Source organism: Pinus tabuliformis, chromosome 9 (assembly GCF_031772625.1).
Source record: "Pinus tabuliformis cultivar Carrire ecotype Pingquan chromosome 9, CPIR1, whole genome shotgun sequence".
NCBI lineage: Eukaryota > Viridiplantae > Streptophyta > Pinopsida > Pinales > Pinaceae > Pinus > Pinus tabuliformis.
In genome coordinates, this window is record NC_142307.1 from 1,279,115,528 (window position 1) to 1,279,140,809 (window position 25,282).

A 25,282-nucleotide genomic window follows, 5' to 3' on the forward strand; every position below is an offset into this window, starting at 1 on the left:
GAATGCAGCTGTAGAGTAACTTCAAACTTCAAAGATATGGTTTGCAAGAAATTTTCATCGGCTGTGCAACGATGTGCTAAAAAAAAATAAAAAAATCTGCTGATCCAGGAAATGTATTTGAACTATATCAATTGAATTGCCTATTGATAGCCATTGGATTCTTTGACCGTGTGCAATTGATCTGAATTTTAGCGGGGAAAAGCCTCAGGGGTCGAACTTGGGCACCCACCCGTTCATGGAAATGTATCTGGACAACCTACCTCAATTGAATTGCCTGCAAATAGCTTACTCGATTTTGAGTTTGACCTGCGGATAGCCTTAGAATTTGACTACTTTGACCTTGCACAATTGGTTCTGAATTTCAGTTTGAAAACTCAAGACTCGAACATAACTACATGATTATTTGATTACTTAGACCTTGTACTGCTGATTTTGAATTTAAGCTAGAAGCACCAACATTCAAGCATAACTACATGCTTGTTCGGCAACCACGTTTCCACAATGTAAATATCCAACAGTATTATTAAACTGAATCTTGTCATGTTTATTAGATGCATTGACATTAGTTACATTATTCGCTTTCAATTGACGTCCTCTTCCTAATTCAAACAGATTTTTCATTTAGGTATGTGGCCCAGTAGGCAAGTTTTGTTGTCTTCAAGTCAGAGGAAGTGGAAGTTTCTCAAATCAACATCTGACAATTCTGACTGTTGTGGGACTGCTGCAGCAACTTCAGGTTCTATGGATGTTCCTCTGCCATTGGAAAAACTTTCTCGTCAGCTGAATACAAAATGCACAACAGATCCTTTGGAACAAAAACGAATGCAAGTGGTTCTTCTATTACCAAGCAGTTTCAATCCACCAACTTATATGCACTTGCGCATGTTTGAACTGGTTAGGGATCAATTGCTATCAGATGGATATGTGGTTCTTGGGGGTTACATATCCCCTGTCAATGATGCATATGGCAAAAAGGGCCTGGCATCTGCGGAGCATAGAAGTAATTTACGTCAGCTTGCATCTGAAGATTCATCATTTATAATGGTGGACCCAGGGGAGGCAAAGCAAAGCAGTTACCAACGGACTTTGGTAGTTCTTAGGAGAGTGGAGTCTTCCTTGCGTGCTAGTGGGCTTGTGAATACAGAGTCTTTAAGAGTCATGCTACTTTGGGGCAGATCTACTTGAATCTTTTGTGAATCCAGGAGTTTGGATCCCTGAGCAGGTGAGGGCTATTTGTCGAGATCATGGTATTGTTTGCATTTCTAGAGGAGGAAAGGACATTGCAAAGCTCATCTTTGAGAGTGATATTTCTCAAATGTGGTTTTCAAGTAATTCTGCAGTGAAGCTTGAATAGAAGAACAGTGTCCATGATCATTTATAGCCTTATAAAGCATTCCTTTATTATGGTCCTGATACAGTTAAATCAAGATATTATTGTGGGAAACTGATGCTCTGTATCCAACCGAAAAGTTGTTTGTTGAAACTCGAAAAAGCGTGGAGCATGCATGCCAAATAGTGGAAAGCAGTGCCTTCATTTTTCCAGGTACTCCACTATATCACAAAATAACTGATCATATTCTACTGAATGAATGCTTCTTGTAAGCGATTTTTAGAATGTCGATCAATAAAACAGAATACCAAGGTGTCAGTCGAAAGATATGCATTGCATTTTAAATTTGCGGCATTAGATTCTAAAAGCTATACATTAACTCATGCTGGCCTTCATTGGAGAAGCTCATATACTCTGAATTCTCTGAGGCATCGTATTATTCCTGCAGACAGAAAAATCCAAAATAGTGAACCGTTGTCATGCATCTATCGAAATCTGATTTGTAGTTTTTTTTTTTTTTTTTTTATTACTGTAAAATCATCTTATCAAGAGCTGCCGACACAGATCATTGAATTTTAGCGTGTTTCTAGTTTTCCATATAGGTAAAACAGTAATGACAGAAGAGGTAGTACTCCAGTCATGACTTTGTAATTTCGACACATGGTTAGACAGGAGTTTCAAGACCTTACACCACCTAGGTATCGAATTTCAAACAAGATATTGACTCTCAGAGTTTGATGGAGACATTTGGTTCGCCGTTATATATATATTTTTTTGATCGGGAATGGAACCTATGTTATTAACAAGTTAAGATTCGGCAAGTTGAGATTCTAATAACGTTCACAGGTTGGCATGACCCCGGTTGGCATGATCCCGGACTAAACACGCCCCAACTTTCAATTCTAAGTGATCAAGAACAGCCTTAGTTCGTGGAAACTTCTTTACCATTCACGATACAATAATCTATATATGAATCTCTGCGATTGTTGCAGAAGAAATCGACACGTAGACTGTGACGGAGATTCATCCGTCTAACTCGCGACAAACTACATTTGACTTATTCATGCCCAGATAAAAAATATTAGAGAATGCCAGACCATTTCAAACAATGTAGAAGCAGAGTCGAGTCGCATATCAATAGGAACAGTTTTGTATAATTAGCTTGGTAAAATTAACAATTTTTTTTTTTTTTTTTTAAGAGGCTTTTAAGTAAACCAGGGTCCAGTCACATATGTCTATTGTTGAAATCAGTGCAAATCCTAGCATATTGTAAGATGTGTCAACTAAACTGGGCTGGTGTTTCAGTTTTGAAATGCTATGGATAATGCTTGATGTCTCTATTTCTGATCTGTGACATAAATCCACTCCATTTTTGTCCATGAATTTGGATCATAATACACTATAGAGCTCTTAAAATGTTCCTAAATTGCAAATTATTTTTTTTTTTTTTAAACTTGAGTAATTTGATTTTAGAGAAATACCCACATAGCAAACAAAACTAGTTATGCATGCATGGGCCCATAGGCCTCAAGGGTTCAACTTGTGCTCTGATACCAAGTGTAAGGACCACGATTCAGACTAATTACATTTTTTTTTTTTTTTTAATTAACAGCAATTACAACCAGAAAAGAAACGCATTGAAATTTCAAATTTATTTAGCACACACATTCCTGACACTCATTTCAGGAAAACATATCATAACATTTACATATGTTTAACTAAGATCAATAGCAATGAAATACATGTGTACTGTTCACCAGAAGGCGAGACTCCGCTTGCTCTGTTGTTGCCGGTATTCCCTTGTAGCTGGTCACCTCCGCGAGTGAATGATGACGCACTTGATCCGAATGCGAAGACTCACCGGTTAACCTCCCAGCCTACTCCTTGGGTACTCTTCTTCCCCACGGACCCCCGAGCTGCAATGGGGTTGTACAATGGAGACAAGCACTAGCTAGTAGAGGAGAGCACACCTTGGCTCAAGAGTCCCCTCTCTAAATCCTCTACCTCACCAAACTCACTATAGCTTCGTAATCACTGCTCTCACAACATCTCATCCATCCAACAATTGGGTTCCCAAAAAGTCCCTTCTTCCATGGCTTGCCCCTTCTTTTATAGGAGTCCTCATAGGTGACACTTGTCATGTCATGCATAATTAATTATTTTTTTATAATTCAATAGCTTGATTATTCACCCACCCATGTGTCATTCTCACATCAAGGGTCTCCCAAAATTATTTACTTAAATTTTTATTTAAAACTAATATTTTCCTCACCTCAACAAGATTCCTATTTCTTCTCCTAGTTGTCTCTTTATTCCCTCCTTTTATTCCTTAATTTGTGTTCATTACTTGAAGTCAATTAATGAGTCAATATTTTATCCCCAATCTACTCCCTAATTTAACTCAAGTTATCTCCTAGATGGATATTCTTATGTTGGTTGTTGACACATGGAGCTTCTCTACATTTCTCTAAATTTAATTTATTATTCTCATTTTAATTCACCTTCCCCTTTTCTTAATTAGGTTTAAATTAGTTTAGGATTAATCTTTATCCTTACCATTATGTTTGTCTTTCCCCTTTTTCCTAATTAAACCACATAATCTTCCTAGTATTTTCCAAAATGGGAAGGGTAGAGTTTTTAAGGTACTCTATTTTAATTCTTCCTATGATCCTCCTTATTCCAAGTTTTATTTTTGATTTAATTACATTGGTTTCTAATCATCATTTACCCTTGATGTAAATTTACCTAGTTTTCATTCCTTGCTTATATTTATTTATTATTATTTATTTTTAATGATTCCAAGGATGCCAAGTTTGGTTGTGCCCTTCAAGAACTTCCCTAGAAGTTCCAAGGGTGCCACACCTAATAGCTTATTTGTGATTTCAAGGGTGCCAGTTTGGTTGTGCCCTTCAAGAACTTCCCTAGAAGTTCCAAGGGTGCCACACCTTATAGTTTATTTGTGATGTCAAGGGTGCCAGTTTGGTTGTGCCCTTCAAGAACTTCCCTAGAAGTTCCAAGGGTGCCACACCTAATAGTTTATTTGTGATGCCAAGGGTGCCAAGTTGGTCATGCCCTTCAAGAAATTCCCCTGAAGTTCCAAGGGTGCCACACCACTTGCCCTTCAAGCATCCAATGATTACGAGGGGAAAATATAGTGCAACGTCATAGACCACTATCATCTCTTATGTTTCCTGCTATAGTGAGACTAATGGTGTCGGGGATCAAGGAATCCGCCTTGATGCGCGCCCCCCGGTAAAGTACTCATGAGCGACCCAACTTTGGGACCTGCCCTCATGGCATCGTGATCTTCAAAGTGAAGGTGCTTCAACCCTTCCAGCCCAAGTCACGGCGGGAGTGCTAGTGGGTGGGATCAGGGACTCTGTCCCACCCCTCCCATGTAGTTCCATCCACTTGTACAACCCCATCACCCATATGTGAGTCATTCGGTCAAGCAACTAATATGTGCCTGCAACCATTAATATAGCATCAGAATATAGTTAAACATATATGGCAAATTCTAAGATCGACTTAGACTTTCAAAGATAAAATAATATGAATTTTTGTCAAACCAGGTGTCATCAACGCGTCATATGTGAGTGCCTCTGATGGTTCCCTGCCATACTCAATAATCATCAGTAACACGGTTTCTCAATGTTAGTCAATTATCATAATAGCATCATTAACAATTCTTGGTCATTCACATCATTGTCCATTGTAAGTCTGAACTAAAGGAAGTAGGTAACATAGGGGACACATCCCTCATGGCTATCATCAATAATCATCAATGGAGACATACATATTCATTAAGCTATCAACATCATAACATCGTAGAAATATACCTATCCATAAAATTTATCCTCATTATGCTTTTAGTTGAGCGCATACATATTCTCTACTACCCTCATCATAATTTCAAATAGAGACCAACTTAACTATTAATATTGCAATCATCAGAATACGGATAGATAAGATACATAACCATTCATGCTACCATAATATCAATGGAAAGCATTCATAAACATCACAACCACGAATATCTCAATCGATAATAATAGTGTCATGGGTCCAGATCCTCAATCTGAGGTCCTCGAAGAATAGAGTGTCTAAGATAATGTCGTATCAGGGTCAGGAAACTAGAGTGGGCACTACAACAGGAATGGAATCAACCCTAATCGTGAAAATCAAAATCATCTCTAACTTAACTAGTATAAAGAAGAAAATAGACATTGCTAAAATAAGAACAAATTTTCATGAGCTCCATGGTGAAATTAGGCTTTAGTCAATTCCCAAAACACCATGGGATGAAAGAGTTTGTTGCATTTGTGACATTCAGAGGGTTTAAGATGAAAGATATCTTCTCTTATATTGTCCAAAATATACCTAGATCATTGGTTAATTTCAAAATATGTGTCACAATCCTAACCCTTTAACTTAAAAAACTATGGTGATCTTGGAACACTTCTCTTAAGGATTTTCAAGCACGAAAATTAAAATACTAAAGAATTCTAAGTAATCTCTTACTTTCTTAAGGTCAAAAAAAACCAAATTTAGACTTAATTGACATCAATCATAATCATCATCCATAAATAGTATGTGTTCCATTGTGTCTCCTCTTTCATGGGCATGTCAACACTATCAATTATTTAGTTATAAGATGACCACATTCATTTCATATATATATATATATATATATATATATATATATATATATATATATATATATATATATATATATATATATATATATATATGTATATATATATATATATATATTAGCAAAAATATGGTGATCATGGAACACTTCTCTTAAGGCTTTTTGAACACATAAATAAAATTCGTGGGAATTAATAGAAATATCTTACTTTTTTAGGGGTCAAGTAAACCAAATTCTTGATGGACATCAATCATCATCATCATCATAATCAATAAATATTTTATGTGTCATTATTTCTCTCTTTCATGAGCATGTTAACATTATCGATTCTTCAATTATAGGATGACCACATTCAATGCATGTGTTTTTTTTAGTTTTTGTTTCAAATTTTCTTTTTCATATACTTATTATTTTTGTTCCTTTTTCCCCATCTTATATATAGAAAAACAAACAAAAAATAATTGGGTTTAACCCAAGTGGTTGAAGCTAGTGTTATGATCCCCACCTACAGTTGATATATTGAGCTCATAGCAAGTATATTGTTGTGAGGTTTTTGAGCCAAATGTAGGATTATCCTAATTACCTTCCTTGAAGGGGGGGGAGTACCTAAGGATTTTCCCAATGATATATTACCTAAAAATATATAGAAATAAAAAATTAAAGCATGACATAAAGTAGAAATAAATAAATGATTTAATAGGTGGAAGATGTTGGGGGCTCAGATTTTTGTAATTAATTTTAAATATAGAGTAGTAAAATTACAATGATCTAACAACAATTAAAGTTGGGGGTTGGGAGCCCCATATCAACTCCCAAACTAAACTTTTATCCTTTAACTTTTTCTTTTCATAATGTAACATGGATAATGCAATCTTGATATGAACTATGGATTTCATTATCAATAACTTAGTTAAGTGGATCATGTGGATGATTACATCTTAATATCAAACATTACTATTAGGTAAACTTGACTTGGGAAAAGAGTGAAAGTTGACCGAGTCAACAGTAATGGTTTTTGGCCCATGGTTTTTTTGGGTACTCATGGTTTAGTGCCCGTAATTTGCATGTAATGGAGCCTTTAAAAGGCTAGGAGGAATTGTATTGTAATAGATCAAGGGAGGTGAGCAGTGAAGACTCACTTGGCTGGCTTGGCTTAGTTTTGGGCAATGGACTACTGGAATTCTGTCAGTTGTTAGGATCACAAAATGATCACATGCGTCATTATTTTTGCACCTTCATGAGCATGTCGATACTATCAATTCTTGGGTTATATAATGACCATATTAGATGCATGCATCTTTTAGTTTTCTTTTTTATATACATATTATTATTTTTTCATTTTTTCTCTATCTTTTGTGTGTGTGTGTTATCCTCCCCACCTAGGTTCAACTGTTGCAAGTGAGATGTTGAGCTCATAATTAGTATATTGTTTTAATGGCTTTGAATGTTGTTGTTGACATGATCTTATATCCTACAAAATGTAAGTTCATCTTAATTACTATCCTCGAAATGAAATAGATACCTAAAAAAATATGTTTAAATACACCAACATAATTTTTTATATTTTTAAATTATATATATATATATATAACAAAACCCATATATAGATATAAATAAAACAAAACCCACTTTTTAACCATTTTTTATTTTTTATTTTCAAAAAATTCTAAAAGCTATTTGAAAATAAATATAATAATGTTGGTGTCCACGGGGCTTTAGATTGACGGTGAATGGGTGCACTGTTAAGGCATTGCTTGTGATAGGTCATTGGTTCAAATCCTTGTAGATGCTTACCTACCAAAAAAAATATAATAATGTTGGTGTCACTGTACCAAATTTGTTTTGAAAATATCAAAATTTTAAGATTAAAAAAGGTGTTTAGAGTGATAAAAGCTTTTAAAAAAAGTGTTTACAGTGATACATTAATACTACAGAGGTATTAGTTTTAAGATTAATGTCAAGTTTTTCTTGTAATCATATTTATTTTTTATTCATGGTTTCAAAAATGTTGATATTAACCCCTTTTTCTCCTTTAAAAAAGATGGTACTAATAACACAACTTTTCAATTTCATGGTTTATTTAAAAAAATATTTATAATATCATTCATGGTTTAAAAAAAATATTATTTTAGCTTGTTAAATAAAATGTGTCACCACTGTTCAATTTAGAAATTGATTTAAAATCTATAATTGCAAAAGGTCATAACTTTAAAATATAAAACATAACATAAATAAATAAAAACGAAAAGAAAAGTGCTACTAGTAGCACTACCTTTAAATCTGAAGGTTGATTTTATAATATTTTATGCAAAATTATGAGTTGTTGGGACTGGAGTATTTCTTTCGAGGTCAAAGATTTCACCACGTTGATAATTATGTATTATGTTCTTGGTGCAACATTTTTTTTACTATTTTTATTAAACAAAGCATTTTTATCCATATGTAGTCCCTTAAACACCTAATTATGATCTTGTATGAAAATTACGGGGCTTGAAAACTAACTTTCAACATAAATCTCATAAGATATTCTTTAGGAGTTACTTATTATAGTAAGATGCCTTCAACTCCTATTCATTTAGAAACTAAATGTAAGAAATAAAGAAACCAGGTCGGGAACCAATGATGGAAGAAATCCTTGATTTTGTTTTTCCCCTTTCTTCTTCTTAACCTTCATCCACTCCCTAAAGATGGTTCCTCCCTAAAGATGGTTCCATGAAGACTATATGTAATTAGAATTCATATTTCTATCATCCATGGGAAATAATGCCTCCTTTACATAATTATAATTTTATGATTCATGAGTTCTATTTTTTTTTTAAGAAATTGAGAGATATTACATTAGCAAAATATGTGGCAAATACATGCAGCATAGTTGTAAAATGGTGGAGCACCTTCTGATAAATTCCAATCCAAAACAAAGGGCTCATTTATATAGCTAAGAATGGCTAATATAGAGTGATTCAATTGTTTCTGGAAGATCTTTATAGATTAAATTTGAAATAGACATTCAAAATTAGAAGAAAAGTATATTGCATCAAAGTTAACCCAATTGTTGAGTATTACTAGCAGTTCATTATCTTCCTAGACTATCCTTAGAGCTTGAACATTTAGGTCTTAAAGGATAATTTTTACTATGGCAAAATAGGCCATGCCAAAGTGAACAAAAGGATAAGGGAGCTACATGTTGAATGGGTGATTGTCCTTAAGATCCTCAACCTCACTTCAAAGCACCACACGCTCATCCTAGATTTGTTGCCTTAACTACCTATGGTTAATTAGGATATCCATCATAGTTGAACCCTGAGTTGCCAAGCTAATAAACCAATTTGGAGAAGATTCATGAGTTCTCTTTATTCCTCCATATGGATCTACCTTAACAACTTCCATCCTCGAGAGTAAAAACCTAAATTTTTATCTTCCTAACTAGTCATTGAGTGGAGAGTTGTTTTCTTATTTGGAACTTCTAGACAAGCAAGGCTAACCTTCTCTAAATATGGAGCTAGCTATTTTATCTCATATTATTTAGTTTCATTGTCCATAAAAAAAGTCGGTTACAAGATTCCCAACTGTTTAGTTTGGTTTAAGTTCCTTTTTCCTTGTTGGATGAGCCTAAGCATGGGTCAAATATCATGAATATGACCTAATAGTTGGACGATCTAACACCAAAATGTTTTATTATCATAATCCAAGATATAATTTATTTATTTTTTGGCTTGAGAATTATTTTTTCTGGTAAACCCTCTTTTATTACTATCTCAATGTATACCCAGTAATATGGTGTTGACAGTGATAGACCTGCCAAGATGTCAAGGGGATCTTCCCGGTAAGAAGTCCCAATTAGACCTCAGACCGTTTGTTGTAGGAGTCCCAATAGTGGGTTGTAAGGTAATGCCTTGACTGCGATGTAGCACAGAGGCAAGTAAGATAAATCTATCAGTCACAAGGGTGTGACTGATGCAGAGAGTCAAGGAATGTGTACAAGAGGTTCCAACACTTCAAAGGGAGAGGAAGGTGAAGGTGAGTTCTAGGTTGAAAGGGATCAGTCCCAACTCAGCTAGGAACACACCACACAAAGGACATGCACAACTTCCGACGGAGCAGTCCACTCGGATGCGGTAGTCACAACATACAAGGTAAGATAACACGAACAACACTCACAAATCAGTCTGAGACGAGTGTGACGGTTGATATAGCAAGGTTCATGAGAAAGGTTTGTCTGATGTCCGGCAGAGCAGTCAACACAGACGGTGACAACGTATGCAACACATTAACAACAATATTCATATAATTGCATACAAATCAGTTCATACACAAGTACGTAAGTTAAACAACATATATCATTAAGGCAACCGGAACAGTCCAACTACAATAACAACATATGCATGAAAATGTGATGGCTCTTATTATTAAAGAAGTGTGAGTCACAATCATACAATACACCATGCAAACCTGCTAGCCCCATCAATGGAACGTTATAGCCACATCTGCCTGCTCCTTCAAAGAGATGTACTAGCATCGTGTGATGGAGAAGCCAAGACATGTTACAATATTGTCCAAGTCTTCTTCAAGATTGTCTTAGTAGAAGCTTGGCTGACCAAAAGCCTCTACAATGAGTTATGAGGGACTATTTATAGAAAAGGGTGGGGTAACCTTTGACATTCCCCTTTATGACAGTTCAACTACCCTCATGACTCTTCATCTACTCTATGACTATTACATCCAATTGTTGACACTTGACTTACACTTGGCATGACTCAACATTACAATGCACATGTACTCATGTGAGACAACATGGCTTGATCAAACCTTGCAAGACATCACTAACACTCAGTCTGTTGTGGTGAGATCGACTCTTTGACATGCTTGTGATGGTGAATCTGGTGAGCTGATGCCAAGCTTGGTCATCTGTGATGGTGTGTATGCACCTCATGGTGACATCTTGTTGAAGCAAACTCTTGCCTCCATTGCAACCGGTGCATTGGTTCGGTCCCTTTCATCGAACTCGTCTACTAACATGTGCATGGGCTTCTTGGGTACAGTTGAACGGGAAACACATTGATGCATAATGTTCGTGTTGATCTTCAAGTGTGTGCTGGTGGTCATACACATCAACTTGCCGAAGTACATGTTCAGCCCCAGTTGGACTTGCTTCTTGTCTTCACCTTGGTGAGTGTGTTGAATGGGTTGGATTGCATGCATGTGCTCAATGACATGCATGCTATTGGATCCTTTGCATGCGATCAACAACACTACTCACCATGTTTGCTTTGTGTCAGCTGCTGGGATGGATCCTTAACTTTTACTGGCGCAGTTTCATCCGTGAGTGCATGTTGTGCCCACTGTTGTTCTTGTTTATTCTGCAACTCATTGGACTGTTTGTGCAGCTTCATGTTCTTCCTAAGTTGTTGCTTTAGCACATGCAACTCCTTCTTTGTTCCATATTTTTCCTTCGCGCGATCTTCATGTCGCGCCATCACTTCATATCCTGAGTCTCCAAAGTTGCTTTCATTATCAGTGGATATGCTTGATCTTGCAACTTTGCTCAGCCTCTATTTTGTCAACAACCTTCCTCTTGCATTTGCTGCGTTCGCTTCATTCGCTGCATTCGGTATGCTGCTTTCAGCTACTGTTAATGATGTTGCTCATTGTGATACTGCTACTTGATGTCCTTGTCCACGAACAACTTGATGTCTTCATGAGTAGGCAAGCTCATAATCACTTGATTAACTGCATCCCTAAGCGTGCTTTAAATGGTGTCTTCGGCTTTGCTCTCCTGGAAACCATTGTACCTATACTGCTGAGAGGTAGATGAACACCTGCGATACCTGAAGACATGGCAACACTCATAGCAAGCAATCTGTCAGTGGAAAACCAAAATGAACATGAGAACTGACTTGCAACATACTTGGGTAAATGATCATGAAGGTTGCGCAATTTTGACTGGGAGGTCGAGAGACCAACTGCCAAGACTACTCAAGGCACAATCTGAGCTATTGAGAGACTGATTGATTGCTGGAACTATGAAATGCACAATCCAGTCGGCTACTGACTGCTGGTATTGTGCATTGTACAATTCCAGTTGGGAAGGACTGCTGGCTCAGGGACAAATTTGTGCAATTTCTTGGGCCAAGCAGCCACTGTCCTCCAGAAATGCGCAAAACATTCCTAGAGGCCAGTGTTGGGTAGGAATGCACAAATCTGGAGACTCGGAAGCTGAGCCTTCCTTTCCCAGATTGCGCAATGCAGCCTTGGTGAAAGTAGAGCCTGGGCCAAGGTTGGCCTAACTCACCGACGGGCAACTGAAAGTAAGTAAATGAATGCATGGAAACACTAAGTGATAGAAGAATAGATTAACAGTGCATGCAAAACATGAATGAAAGATTCGGCAAACAGATCAACATGTATGTGGGTGAGGCAGTTCGTCGTTTGGGCGAACATCCGTGCAAAAAAGTTTCATGCATGCGACAACAGTGAGATAGCAATGAAAATTGAAACAGATCTAGGACAAGCTAGAATACATGTAAATGACAGCAGGCATTCAAAGAAATCAAGCAAACAACACTCACACAAGTGAATACATAAAAAACAACAAAAATGCAGCACAAGGCATGGGAAGAGATCTTACCCCAAAACAGTTGAGTTGAATGTGTCGACTGCTCCTAGATGTGATGTGGGATGTCAGAGCTACAAGGTTGATGTGAGGAATGAGCTCTGCAGTGTCCGTTGATGAGTTTTGGTAACATCGAGGTTGTGATGTGCATGCCACAAATCTAGGGAAGCGACACTTGGAGGGATGTTTCTGAATTGTTCCTTGCATGTAACCTCCAACTGCTAAACATAGATCCCTGAAACAAGGGATGATTTTGCATGCTGCCTTGGGAGAAACAACCCATGCATGCAAGTTTGTTTTTCTCAATCCCGGAGGGAACCAGTCAACTCAGCTGCACATGCAAAAGACTGCTTGACTGCTGGAGAAAAATGTGCATTTATGGCTGGGAGATGGGCTGGCTGCCCATGAGATTTGCGCAATTTTTGGGTAGAGTAGCTGACTGCTACCTAGATTTACGCAAATCCCGGGCTGAACAGCCTGTTGTTGAGAAAATTTGCACAAATCCTGCTGGGAGGGTTGGCTGGCAGGATTGCATAATCCTAGAGCCCAGCTGGCTGTCAGAGAGGATTGCGCAATTTCTGGAGGGAAGGTTGGTTTCCCTCTAGAAATGCGCAATTTTCAAGGGGAATTTTCTCAGCCTGCAACTCGACCAAGTCTGGGTGAGTAGGCTGTGAAGGGAAAATATCAAACTGTGGTTGACAGGCTACCTTTGAGCAAGAAAGACAATGAAGCTTGAGGACTTGACGAAGCAAGGCAAGCTACTATGAAGGTTGATAGGGAGGCTCCAAAATAGGCTAAGGCAAAATTTTGGATGGTGGTTGTAGCCACTACAACATATGGGTACAAACCCAATTTAACCCTCTCAAATTCCATTTAGATGTAGCTTCCTAAAATATTTCCCATATTCTCAAAGACTAATAAATTCCAAATCATAATAACACATTTGGACTAGCATTGTAGTAACTAATATGGTATTATGATTAAAAAAAAATGGAAACCATGGGGTAACAAAAATCCCACACTTACCAAAAACTAAGGACCCTCCTTAAATAGTTTACGATCATTTTTAAGGTTTAATCACGAAATGATAAAAAATCGTTTCGATGGTAGAAATTCCTAATAATGTTGGGTCTAGTTTGAGTAAATCTACTAGTACAAATTTGATTTAAAAGACCAAAGCCCATCAAATCTACATATGGTCACAATTGTCTCATATAATGGGCAGAGGTGTATAAACTCCTACTCTAAAGCCTCTAACAACAACATTACTTTTCATTTATCTACGATACACATTGTAGGCATCAGAGGAATTGAACTAGCTAGATAAGGTGCTTTATTTTTCATTTCATCCTTGAAGAAAATTGTCTAGAATAATGAAGGCATGCCTTTGTCTACCACTCTTTTCTACAAGCTTAAAATCGATAGAAGAGACATTGAATGCTTGTAAATCCCATAGTTTGATAGTATAGCTTGATTATCAATTTATTTCCTTGCATATAGAAGTCATTGCTGATCCAAAGGAATCTACTATAAAATCTCCAACTTTAGCTTTATATATGCCAAAGAATTTCTATATGTCACCTAGAGCAACAATTTTTTTGTCCAACCAATTTAACTAAGATTTGAAAAATTTGTTATAAAGAATGCATTTCTTCAAACACTTGGTGGACATCATCTATTTATTTCTCCTTGGGAACCTTTCTAATGTAACTCTCCACTACTCCCATGGTTTCTTAAATTTCAAAGCACTTGATTCCTCAAAACCATGCCCTATAATTAATTTGACCCCGACCTTGTCATCTGTTACTTAAAAGTCTTGTAAATAATTGGCATAAAAGTACTCAAGGTAGAAAGATTGTTCTTCATTGTACAATTGGATGTTTTCATTCCAATTCCATATTTTGTAACCATATTTTGACTTCACTTTAAAATTCACATAGATATGATGTTCATTCCCATATTTTAGATTGAATTGTCTATATTTGTGATTTATGTTCTTAAGATCCATGTTCATGCAAAACGGTGGTCTTCTCTTTGAGAAGCAATAGTTCCACCTAAGAATACAAATATTTAAAAAGTAAGCATGAACAAAACCTCCACCAACAACTCAAACACATTTGTTTACAATGAATAGAAGAGAATCAAGAAAACTAGACAATTGTCCATTATGGCATTGTAATTTATCTCTAACAGAGAAAATATCAAGGAATCTATCATAATTATTTCAAATTTGTTCTTTGACATGGAATACTAATCAAAATCCTTTCTTCTAGATATGATATTCGACATCAAATATTGTTTTAGTTCCTTTGTTCTAGATGCATTTGCCATCCATTCTATTTGGTGGATCGCAGATTGAGGCCCTTATTATATACATCTTACTATAATAGATAAATCAAATATTATTCCATCATATCATGATAGGACATGATAAAATACATGGAAAATAATTTATCTATAAATCACAATTGCATACATTGGTGATGAGGTTGATATGATTACTATTATAGTTAAATTTGATGGTCTAAGTTGTTTGGAATCTTTCCTTGTCGTTATACCTTTTAATGATGGATTCACCATTAGCACATGGATTCTATGAGGGATATTATAGCATAGAGTAATTGATAAGAGTGGACAAAATAAGTGACATGAGATTCCTTGCCACTATGAAAGTTTATAACTACTTCAAAACAAAAAAGACAATGTCAAGGGCAACTACTTATAAAAATACATTATGGTTAAATACTCTTCCATTAAATTCCATCAAGGGAAATTTCAAAATACAAATGAAATATTTTAAATCTACTTGATTATGCATGACTCGATGCTCTTAATTAGATAGATTTCATTCCTTTATGAAAACTCTAGTGTTGCTATCATTGTAACAATATACACATAATATTGTCCAAATGGGTTGTATCCAATGGTGGAAAGAAAGGAGTTTTTCACCATTGGGAAAGGTTCAATTCCCATGATGACCTAGCCCAAAGCCAAGGGAGCACCCTTGAGGTAGTGATTAAATGTATGGCCGCACCCAAAGAGATTTTATTAAATAGTATCACGACCTATGCACACGTAAGTGTATCAAAGCGCATCCCTATTTCCTTCAATCATGAAATTAGGGTCTTCAATTAATGCACTTCTTGTGTGAAGGTTGTCGACTAAGAACCTTGTGGGTACAAAAAAACTAGTGATATTACAGTTTGATATGGCCCAGGCTAGGTGCAATCCTAAGGTGATTTGACAACTTAGATGCCCCTAGGTTGTGGTTTCTTATCCAAAGGCTAGTCCCACAAGTCATGAAAAAATTATATAAAAAGAAAAAAAACATTGAAGACATAATATTGACTTTTATTCCATATTTTGCTTTTTAATGGTTGCTTCGATATGTCGTTGTAGATTGTCTGTTGATAAAATATGTTTCTTTAATATGTTAGATTATTCATTTAGTGAAATTTATAATGTCAATAGACTTATCATATGTTTAACCCACCTTTAACTTTCTTCATAAACAGATTTTGGCTATTTAACTTATTAATTTAATAACATAAGATACATGGCAAAAGGGGGTAAAATTTTATGGTGCACCATGAATGGAAGGCACATACATTATGCCAAGTTGGTGCACTTGTGTGATCATATATCACCTAATCCAGTGCATTGTCATCTTTTAATGCATCATTACATGTATTCAAATGTAATTCACTGAAACATTTATTATGGTGCACTAATGTTTACAAATACATTGGTGTACCTATTCCAACCACACACTCTACCATTCTAAGGAAAGAAAGACATAGTTTAAGAAATGTGCTTATGTGGACATGCCTCATTATGCATGGTTCTCCTAAACATCCTATAGCACACTAAATAGCGCAATAAATTTTTGTGTTGACATTTTTAAATCATTGGTGCACATAAGATGGTACATAGTATTAATTGTAAATGCACTACACATTAGTGCTTAAAAACCCATAGATTGCATTGATAACTTTTTTTCAAAAAGATGATTAAAAAACTACTGCTAAAATTGAAAAATAAAACCATGAAAATGTAAATTAAGTTCTAGAGAAGAAATTACTTGATCTTGTCTTTGTATGCAAAGGCATGGTTGTCATAGAAATAAAAAATGAAATATTGAGTGTTTGGGAAAATCCAAAACATGAAATTGGATTAACTTTCGATGAAGATTGTTGAAAAAGTTGAGTAATGTGGAATATGGAACAATGTGTCACTTGTAGATGGATAAGGAGCAGTGATGCTTGAAGTGTTCAAAGAATTGCTTGAAGTTAAAAATGAGAAATCATTTTTGTTTTGTTTTTTTGTGGAGTGAATTATATTACTTCAAAAACTTGGATTTACATCATGAGGTACAAAATGTCAGTTTGTATCTCACTAGGGAGACTGGACCATATCCAAAAATAGACTCTCCTTAAGGAGGAGAGTGATAGCTGGAAACAATCGAAACCACGTTATAACAAACATGCTAACCAAAATGGCCTGATACAAAGAAAGTTGGAAATATGATAACAAAACCCATGATTAAGAGATAGTCAAGTTGATGGCTTAGAATTTGAGCCTGCCATTAGAATGGGCACATTCGGATTTTCTGGTGCATTGCCTGTATCTTGTGGGATTTCTAGATGCTTCTCAATTCTCCCATCGACCCATCTAGGTATTGGAGGTTCTTATGAAAGTGATTGAGGGAATGTAGAATGTCCATACATGACTCGTTCTTGTCCCGAGTAGTCCTCCCCAATAGAAACTCCATCTACCAATATAATTCCATTGTTTGCATGTATTGAATGAATCTAACCCTTGTATTCCCAATATCTAGAATCTATTCCACCCACTTTGTTAGAATCTCAGTATCAAATAAGTGGTTTCTATGGGTAGATGCTTCCCCTCAGCCTGAGAGATCTCTTCTTGTATATGACTAGGGGTGAGATCCTAATACCGAGAAGCAAAATCCTCTCTCCAATGGTGAATGAAAGTGTGTCCCCATTGGGTTCACTCCTAATAGAACATGGCACCCCACCTCACTCCAACCCACTTGTTGGGTGTGGAGCCTGATTATCTTCTGTATTCAAAGGTATCGCCACATTGGACCCCAGTTCGCTTATATGATTACGAAAATCACAAAATCATTAGGAGCAGAGATGTAATATTCAATGAAAAGGTCTTGTATAAGAATCAGTTGTAGGAAAAGAAACAGGAAAAGGAAAACAAGGAATATGCAGTTCTTGATGAAATCACTGAAAAAGTAAAGGTGCCTGAAAATAATAATAATCAACAACCACAACAACAACAACCACCACAACAACAACAGGCACCCCAAACACCTGAAAGTGGTGTTAGAAGATCTACTAGGATAAGTAGACCCCCTGAACGATACTCTCCTTCATTATATTATTTATTGTTGACTGATTCTGGTGAACCCGAATGTTATGAAGAAGCAATGCAGGTTGAAAGCAAGAAGAAGTGGGAGGTAGCCATGGAAGAAGAGATGGACTCCTTAATGCATAACCAGACTTTGGATTTAGTCAGGTTGCCTGTAGGAAAAACTACATTGAAGAATAAATGGTTTTACAGGCTGAAGGAATAAGATGGAGGAAAACAGAGGTATAAAGCTAGACTTGTGGTGAAGGGGTTTGCACAGAAGAAAGGTATTGATTTTGATGAAATATTTTCTCCTGTTGTTAAAATGACTTCAATCAGAACTATTTTAAGTCTTGTAATAGCTGAAGATTTGCATCTTGAGCAGTTAGATGTAAAGACAACCTTTCTCCATGGGGATTTGGAGGAAGAGATATATGTGTAGCAGCCACAAGGATATGAGGTGAAAGGGAAGGGGAAACTAGTGTGCAGGTTGAAGAAGAGCTTGTATGGCTTAAAACAGGCTCCAAGGCAGTGGTATCTAAAATTTGACAAGTTTATGTCTGAACAAGGTTATACTAGATGTCACTCTGATCATTGTGTTTATTTGAAAAAGCAAAATGATGGCAGCTATATTATATTGTTATTGTATGTAGATGACATGCTTGTTTTAGGATCTAACATGCAGGAAATAAATGTGCTCAAAAGAAAATTGGCAAATTCATTTGCAATGAAGGATTTGGGAGCTGCAAAACAAATCCTTGGTATGAGAATAACTAGAGACAGGAAAAATCGTAAATTAACATTGTCTCAGAATGAGTACATACAAAAGGTGTTGAAAAGATTTAACATGAACAATGCAAAACCAGTTAGTACACCTTTTGCTAGCCATTTCAAACTTAGCAAGGAAATGTGCCCAAAGACCCAAGAAGACATGGATTATATGTCTAAAGTTCCATATTCATCAGCAATTGGAAGCTTAATGTATGCAATGGTCTGCACAACGCCCAATATTGCACATGCAGTGGGAGTTGTAAGCAGGTACATGAACAATCCAGGAAAGGAACATTGGATGGCAGTGAAATGGATTCTCAGATATTTGAAAGGTACCACAAATCAAGCATTATGCTTTGGTGGTTCAAACATCTCCCTACAAGGATATGTTGATGCAGATATGGCAGGTGACAGAGATAACAGGAGGAGCACTACGGGATATGTATTTACTGTTGGAGGAACAGCTGTCAGTTGGGTTTCAAAAATCCAAAGTGTTGTTGCACTTTCAACAACAGAAGCAGAGTATGTTGCTGCTACAGAGGTTAGTAAAGAAATGATTTGGTTACAAAGGTTTATGGGTGAATTGGGTAAGGAGCATGATATGGGCACGTTATACAGTGATAGCCAAAGTGCCATTCATCTTGCAAAGAACTCAGCATTTCATTCCAGGACTAAACACATACAGCTCAAGTACCATTTCATACAATCAGTGTTGGAAGATGGAGAGTTGAAGCTGGAAAAGGTACACACTAGCCAGAATCCTGCAGATATGCTAACAAAAGTTGTAACCAGGGAGAAACTGAGAATATGCTCAGTTTCAATTGGTCTTCAAGGATGACGATGAAGATGAGAAACAACTAGGTCCAAAGAGGAGTCATTGTCCAGCAAATGGAGCAGCGATGGAGTTGCTACAATCAGTCTCCAAGTGGGAGATTGTTGGGTGTGGAGCCTGATTATCTTCTATATTCAAAGGTATCGCCACATTCGACCCTAGTTCGAAATGGGGGTGGCAACGCCGCCCGTAAAATATTCGCTGCAAGGGGGGTCCATGGGGGGGGGGGGGGGCGGCTGTGACCTTTGGGAGCCCCCCCCTAGCGGGGGGTTTCGGGGGCAGCACCCTCGAAGCTAAAAACAGCTGTAAAATTTCCTTGTAAAAGTATAGTAATTTCTAGTCAATCTGGGCCGTTCATTAGGCGGATGATCTGACGGTAGAACTTATGTTTAGTTTAGGGTTTTCTGCCCTAGAAGGCAACCCCTCTCTTTGTATGAGGGCATTGTATTTGATGCTGTGTGATAGATGTGTATTCTGTGAGCGGGAATAAAGAGGTGAGACTGTGAGAGAAAACAGAGGATATTACAACGGATCTGCTGTAGGTAGTGTCTCTTCATTTTGCTAGATAATAGAAAGGAAGGACTGGCTGTTCGGGGTGGACGTAGCCCAAACTGGGTGAACCACGTATATCTGTGTCTCTCTTGTTTTATGTGCTTTCTGTGTTTATATTTCTGCAATATTTTATGTGTTCCATTGCTCCATAATATATAATTTTCTAACACCACTAACTCGACATGACTAATCCAATCACCAAAACTATAAGTTGAGACTACGGCCTAGACTGATTTACTAGGGAATTACAAACACAAGGCTAGTAGAATGTAGTGAATAAAGACACCCCTCGAGTAACCATCATGGGGGATCAATCATTGATAGGAATGAAACATCCAACCACTGCAACAAGGGGGATGCAAATGCACACCACCTCCAACCCATATTCTACCACCGGCCTACCTTACAAATGACTAACTCCACCCTCCAAGGTATCTAAACTAACAACTCACAAAGGAATACAATAATCATAACTATATGAAAGTAGAGAGATAACTTACCCATGACAAGGTCAGATTCCTCTGGTAATTGAATTTGAATATGTTAACCTTGTACAGATAATACCTACAAATAAACTCTTAAAAAATAGAAAATATACATAAAGATTTTTCTCTTGGAACCCAAAATAGGGAAAACCAAATCGATTTTTCATTGTATTCCTTTCAATGTTACAATAAATTATATACATGTCGAAGCATTCATAAAAACTAAATCTATTAACCCTAGATTAGAATATAGTTGTAGTTCCCTTGATCAGATCTACAAAACCATGGGCATAACCACCACGCGTAAAACCATGGGTGGGTCCACCCAAGAAAAAAAATGGGCTACTGCCCCCTTGCAACAACTAGTGAAACTATCACGCATTCCCTAGTCATGAAAAGAGTATAACACATACCCATCATTATCACACTTATTATTTTATTTGCACAAAGTGGGCAGAAGAAGTACATAGTCACCACTCCATGGCTGCAACACCCATTTTTTCTCTACACTATGAAAACTTCTCAGTACTCACAGACTTTTTCAATGCCTCTGCAACATCTTCAAAGTCTCCACCTTTACCAACAATGCCTTTCTGTGTTCAACCATATCCTCACAAAGTTGTACTAAACATATATATGCTTTGTCTTTGAATGATAAGAAGGGTTCTTTTCCAAGAAAATTACACTTTAACTGTCATGATATATCCTTATAGTTTCTTGTAACAACCCCATACCTGAACACAATCTCTATATCCAAAGAGCTTCCTTACTTGGATGAGTAACTGCCATACATTCATCCTCTATAGTTGAAATTTTAACTACAAACTATCTCTTGCTCATCCAGATGATTGCTCCTTCAAATAGGTTAAACACATACACACTTGTCAATATTCTCTAAACCATATCTCCAACCCAATATGCATCAACAAAGCCATGTATGTTCAACATTTTCTCCAACTCTGATCTTCCTTGGTAGAACAAAACATAATAACTAGTGCCACACAAATACCTAAAAACATGTTTTACTAATGGCCAATGCTCCTCCCCTAGTTTTGAGATAAACCTGCTCAATACTCCCATTGTGTGTGCAATGTCTGGTTTGGTATAGACCATTGCATACATTAGACTTCAAATTTCACTTGTATATGGAACATAAGACATGCCCTCTTCCTCTTCTTGTGTCTTGGGACATTATTCTGCAAATAAATTTACACCTACATGAATAAGAACCTTCATTGGTTTACTACCCTACATATTAAACTTCTGCAATATTGTCTCAAAATACTTCCTTTGATTTAACCAAAGTTTCCTCTTTGCCCAATCTCTTTTAATTTCCATGACCAAAATAAAGTTTGTAGCACCAAGATCCTTCATGTTGAATTTAGAGGATAATTGGGTCTTCACATCCTCGATAATTTTTTGTCACTTTCTATCAACAATATATCATCCATATACAAGACAAAATAAATAGCATGATCACCAACTAATGTAAAATACGCAAAGTGATCTGCTATGCTTCTTGTGAAGCAAAGTATCGGTATATATGTATCAAATTTTTCATACCACATCCTTGGTAATTTATTTAATCCAAACAGAGAGATCTTTAACTGCATACCAATTATTTCTTACCCTTCACTGAAAAGCCTTTAAGTTGCTTTTTGTAGATCTCTTCTTCTAGATCTCCATGTAGGAATTTTTTCTTCACGTCCATCTATTCTACCTAAAAAAAAACAATAGCAATAAATAAAAGTAATATAATGGAAGATAACTTGGAAATAGGAGAAAATATATCACCAATATCAATTCCCAGCACCTGGGAATAACCTTTTTCTACTAACCGAACTTTTTATTTCTCTGCTTTGCCTTCTAGTTCATATTCTTCTTAAACACTCATTTACTACTAATGGGTTTTCTTCCAACCAGAAACTCCACCAGATCCCAAGCCTCATTCTTATCCAAGGTTTCATTTTCTTCAACCATGGCCTTTTTCTAGAGTTTTCCATCCTATGAATCCACTGCCTCCCTAACAATTCTAGGATTAGCATCAATCATAAATAAAGGAAAATTTGAGTAGAAATCAAATGGGTTATACCTCTATCGTTGCCTTCTTTTCTGAACTAATCTCCTCAAAACTAGAGTGTGTGGTTCTTCTTCTTCTTCTAATTCATGTTTTTCTAGGAGTATAGTTCTTCATCCTTCAAGTCAAACTCTATCTTCTCAGGTTCCTTTTCCCTAGATAGGACTTCTTGTTTCTTGACATCCTTCACTTCTCTAAATACCTCATCTCGACTGTACAAAATATTTTTGTTTTTGGGTTCCAAATTTTGTAACCTTTTAAACCATCTTTATACCCATCAAAGATACACATTTTTGATTTACTATCCAACTTGGTCTTTTCCCCTTCGGAACATGCACATGTGCATCACAACCAAATACCATGAGATGTGACAAATAGGGTTTCTTATTAGTTTATACCTTGTGTGTAATCTTGTCCTCCAACGCTAATGAAGGTGATCTATTAACTAGGTAACATGCTATATCCACTGCCACTGCCCAAATTTCCTATCCTAATATAGTACCATTGAGCATGCTCCTTTCCTTTTCCATCAATTTCCTATTCATCCTTTCAACAACCATGTTCTGTTGAAGTGTGTATGGATTATTCTTCTTCCATTTTATACCACACTTCTTACAGAACTCTTCTAATTCCTTCTTACAGAACTCTCCACCATTATCTATCCTCAACACCTTAATCTTCTTCTTTGTCTGATTTTCCACAAGAACCTTAAATTCTTTAATCCTATCAAAGACTTCAAATTTCTTCCTGAGGAAATATTTCCATGTATTCATCGAGAAGTTATCTATAAATGAGATGTAGTGCACATATTTACCCAATTATGGAATCAACATAGGTCCATACATATCATTGTGCACAAGCTCTAATATTAATTCTTCCCTCTTAACGTTAGAGGAAAACCTCACTCGTTTGTTTCCCATATAAACAATGTTCACATAAATCAAATTCCATCGGGAAATTATACATACCTTCTACCATACCATTACCATGTAGTATTTGAAGTCCCTTCTGTTCAATATGTCCCAATCTTTGATGCCACAACAATATTTTCTCCAGAGACGACAAGACTTTCTGCTCCACTTTCAGGAACAACAGAATTGTTGCACCCATCAATAATAGTATTGCCCAACAGCTTGTACAAATTTTTTATCCAAATTCCCCTCATCAACATTAATGCTCCTCGAACCATCTTGTAAGCATATTTCTCGAACATTGTTTTTACACCTGCATCATCCATCTTGCTTACAGAAATTAGATTTTTGGTCAATCTTGTAATTTTTAGAACACCAAGGAGTGTTCTAATCCTTCTTCCTATCAACTTTAGCTTGAATTTTCCTCATCCTGTGATTTTGGTCTTCCTGTCATCACTTAGGAAGACATCACCACCATTATATTTCTCGTACTTGTAAAACCACTCCCTATGGGGAGTCATATGGAAGGATGTGCATGTGTTAATCAACCATGCCTCATGATCTACGTGTGTACTTGAATAAGCCAAGTACACATCCCCAACTTCATCTGAGGTGTTTTTTTCCTTTGTAGAAGGAGCATCATCATATTCCTTTCCTTTATTATGAGTTTTATATCTACAATATTATTGAAAATAGAAACAAGAAATGATAAAAATAGAATCTGAAAATTCTAGCTTAATTTGTACTTGAATTAAACTGAGAATTAAAATTGAATTCTATTCTCACAGCAACTTGTAAATAGTTAATTAAGTTTAATTAACTTAATTAGCTTAGGAATTTCAAGTTGGAAGTCTTTCTGAAGTTATGTATATGTTCTCCCTATATTATAGGGGTCCATGATGAGTTAATTGTGAGTTGTAATTAGATAACTCAGTTTACTGAGTTAAGTTCAATTAAATTAGTTCCAAAATGTTTGAGGAACTAATAGTGAGTTAACAGTCAGTTGTTGCACTAATGCATTAACTAGTGCTACTCCAATTAACTGAAGATTCCCTCATCAGAAACTCGTGTATGTTGATTATGAGAAAGACCCAGTTGATACTAGAGTGCAGGGACAGTCGACTATCAGTTGTATAATTTTCTGAGTTGTACGGATGGTGCATGCAATCAAGACTGAACCTTGAAGGGACTGTGCAATTATGGATGCACTGGTTTCCCTTTAATATGGGCTATCCAGTCATAGGATTTGTGCAAGGAAATAGGGGCTTGGAGAGTTGGATAATTGGCTAAGTGTTGGCAAAGAGTTTTCTTGTGAGTTGGAGATAGATTTTACTGAGTATCGGAATTGTTCTTGTGAGAACAAGCATTGTATTATCATCTTGGATTTTTATTAATGCAATACATATAATGGTGTTTCTAACTGAAGCTTTCCCCAGATAGATATTGTGTTATGTGCCATTGATTTGTCTTCCTCTTGCTATTATTGTTTTCATCAATCTATTGGCTTCCATTGGTTGAAAGTAGAGGTAGATTATTGTCTTTTGCTTTAGTACATCGCAAAAGCCTGTGAATCTACACGATATTCTACATGGTATCAAAGTTGAGAAAAATATACTAGAGGATATTTTGAAGATTTGAGTTCAGGGTTACAGGTGAAATTAGAATTTGTAGTACATACTTC

The 25,282-nt window shown here is 36.3% G+C and overlaps 1 pseudogene; it reads left to right on the forward strand.

Moving 5' to 3' along the window:
- Positions 1–692: 692 nt before the first annotated feature.
- LOC149153228 (nicotinamide/nicotinic acid mononucleotide adenylyltransferase pseudogene) lies at positions 693–1,354 on the forward strand (annotated as a pseudogene).
- Positions 1,355–25,282: the final 23,928 nt, after the last annotated feature.